We start from the raw sequence: 3365 nt of genomic DNA on the forward strand, positions 1-3365 counted from the left end.
ACAACTTAACAAAAGGAAGATAAACAATCCAATCAAAAAATGGGCAAAGGACCTAAATAGACACCTTTCAAAAGAGAACATTCAGAAAGCCAAGAGACATATGAAAACATGCTCAAAGTCACTAATCATCCGAGAGATGCAAATCAAAACAACAATGAGGTACCATCTCACACCTGTCAGACTGGCTATCATCAACAAATCAACAAACGACAAGTGCTGGAGAGGATGTGGAGAAAAAGGAGCACTTGTGCACTGCTGGTGGGAATGCAGACTGGTGCAGCCACTATGGAAGACAGTATGGAGTTTCCTTAAAAAACTGAAAATGGAACTCCCATTTGACCCTGTGATCCCACTTCTAGGAATATATCCCAAGAAACCAGAAACACCAATCAGAAAGGATATATGCACCCCTATGTTCATAGCAGCACAATTCACCATAGCTAAGATCTGGAAACAGCCTAAGTGCCCATCAGTAGATGAATGGATCAGAAAACTGTGGTACATCTACATGATGGAATACTATGCTGCTCTAAAAAGGAAGGAACTCTTACCATTTGCAACGTCATGGATGGAACTGGAGAGCATTATGCTAAGTGAAATAAGCCAGTCAATGAAGGAAAAATACCACATGATCTCACTCATTCATGGATAATAGAGACCATTATAAACTTTTGAACAATAATAGATACAGAGGCAGAGCTGCCTCAAACAGATTGTCAAACTGCAGCAGGAAGGCCGGGGAGGGTTGCGGGGCAGGAGGTAGGGGGGTAAGAGATCAACTAAAGGACTTGTATGCATGCATAGAAGCATAACCAGTGGACATAAGACATTGGGGGATAGGGGAGGCTAGGGGACTGTCTAGGGCAGGGGTATAAAATGGACACATATGTAATACCCTTTGTAATACTTTAAGCAATAAAAAATAAAATAAAATAAAAAAAATACTTGGAACAACTATATGCAACAAAGTGGACAACCTGGGCAAAATGTACAAATTCTTAGAAACACATTCTGCCAAAAGGAAGAATCAGAAAACTTGAATAGGCCAATAACAACTAATGTAATTGAAGCAGTAATTAAAAAAAAAACACAAAAAAACAAAAAACTTCCCAGTAAACTAAAGGTCTGAAATAGATGGCTTCACAGTTTTACCAAGCATTCAAAGAATTAACACCCATCCTCCTCAAACACTTCCAAAAACTTAAATAGGAAGAAAGATTGCAAAGCATTTTTCATGAGGCCAGCATTACCTTAATTCCAAAACCAGACAGATGCTACAAAGACAGAAAATTATAGGCAAATAATGAACATAGATACTAAAATCCTCAACAAAATATTAGGAAATTGGATTCAGCAATACATTAAAAAGATTGTACATCATGACCAAGAAGGATTTATTCTGGGGATACAAACATGGTTCAATATCTGCTTATCAATAAACATGATACACCACATAAACAAAATGAAGCATGAAAACTATATATCAATAGATGAAGAAAAAGCATTCAACAAAATCCAGCACCCATCCTATATAATAAAAGGCTAATATGCAAATTGTCCCTGTGACCGGGACTTTGACCAGGAGTTTGACCAGGGTTTGGGGCTGGCCGGCCAACAGACCATGGCCCCTCCCCCTGGCCAGCCCAACCCCCAGAGAGCTCCCCCCCCCCCCCCGATATGGGAGAGGGCTGGCTGGCCAACCACCTGGAGCCCCTCTCCCATCAAGCCCTGTCCCTGATCAGCCCAGATCGACATGGGCTGGCCAGACCCCACCCATGCATGAATTCGTGCACCAGGCTTCTAGTTTATGATAAAAACACTGAACAAAATTGGACTACAGGGATCATACCTCAACTTAATAAAGGCCATAAATGACAAACCTACAGCCAATGGGCAAAAACTGAAAACATTTCTCTAATATCAGGAACAAGACAAGCATTCCACTTTCACCATTCTTATTCAAAATAGTACAGGAGGTCCTAGCCACAGCCATCAAACAAGAAGAAATAGAAGGCATCCAAATTGGAAAGGAGAAAGTAAAACTGTCATTATTCAATGATGACTTGATACTGTTCATAGAAAACCCTAAAGACTCCACCAAAAACTGCCAGATATAATGAATAAGTTCAGCAACGTAGGGGGATGAAAATTAACACTTGGAAGGTGTTGGCATTTTTAAACACCAATACTGAACTCTCAGAAAGAGAAATTTAAAAAATAATAATCCAATTTACTATTGCAACAAAAATATAAAATACCTAGGAATTAATCAAGGACATAAAAGATCTGTACTCAGCAAACTATAGTACATTGAAAAGGGAACTAGAGGGAGATACAAACAAGTGGAAGCAGTGTTCATGGATTGGGAGAATTAACATCATTAAAATATCCTATTATCTAAAGTTATGTTCAGGGCTCACTTCACCAGCACGTATACTAAAATTGGAATGATACAGAGAAGATTAGCATGGACACCTACACAAAGATGACACACAAATTTGTGAAGCATTCCATATTTTTATCAAATGATTTCTCAATAGAAACACATCAGGTCAGAAGGAAAAGGAAAAGGAATGAAGTATACAAAGTAATACCAAGCAAGGGACTGAATCCAAGAATACTCTATCTTCAAAGCTATCCTTCAAAATTGAAGGGGAAATCAGGGTTTTGCAGACAAAAAAAAAGGCTAAGAGAGAGAGAGAGACAAAATGTCGGTGGTATAGAGGGACGTGCCCTGAGCCTTGTCGCAGAGCAGATAGTGTGAGCAGCTGAAATGAGTAACATCCAGCTTGGATTGGCAAAGGAGACTCAGCTTGGAGATGGTTTGCAGCTGGGAAGGGCAGAGGATCCCTGGAGATAGGTAAAATCAAGGCTCTGGAAAGGAGAATCTGCTGGCCCTCTGAGCAATGAGTGTCAGAGGGAATCCGCATGGCACAGGCACTGAGCCACATCCCTTGGGACAGGCACAGTGTCTAACTGTGGAAAGAAGGTCCGCAGAACTGCGGGACTGCAGGGGACTCTACATCTGGGACCACAGTCAGGAAAGTCTGAAGAGGAATGCTGGCAGAAGAGGAGCACGCAGAGGTGCAGCCTCTCCCCGTCCTGGGGCCTGTGCCTTCCTTCATTGAGCTTAGTGCATAGGACCTTTTGGATACAGACACTTACCCATGGCTGAAGTGCAGGAGAAGGTGTGGACGTGTGGAATTTGGGGGGAGAAGGGGGTCCAGAAGAAGTGTCAGCAAGTTTGGTGCTGAGTCATGCCTGAGCCCGGGACCTGGACAGTCATTTTGTCCTGAAGAGATAGCCCCTCCTTCCAGTATCCAAGCAACAAATACAACACCCATATTCCACACTGAATGGTACAA

General features: G+C 41.7%; 1 non-coding gene across 1 annotated transcript; it reads left to right on the top strand.

Annotated features, from left to right (window-relative positions):
* The first annotated feature begins 2412 nt into the window (after window positions 1–2412).
* On the top strand, window positions 2413–2520 carry LOC118677856. Its single transcript, XR_004974580.1, has one exon. It is a non-coding gene; the product is annotated as a U6 spliceosomal RNA (small nuclear RNA).
* Window positions 2521–3365: the final 845 nt, after the last annotated feature.

The sequence above is a fragment of the Myotis myotis genome, unplaced genomic scaffold (genome assembly GCF_014108235.1).
Source record: "Myotis myotis isolate mMyoMyo1 unplaced genomic scaffold, mMyoMyo1.p scaffold_m19_p_2, whole genome shotgun sequence".
Taxonomy (NCBI): Eukaryota; Metazoa; Chordata; class Mammalia; order Chiroptera; family Vespertilionidae; genus Myotis; species Myotis myotis.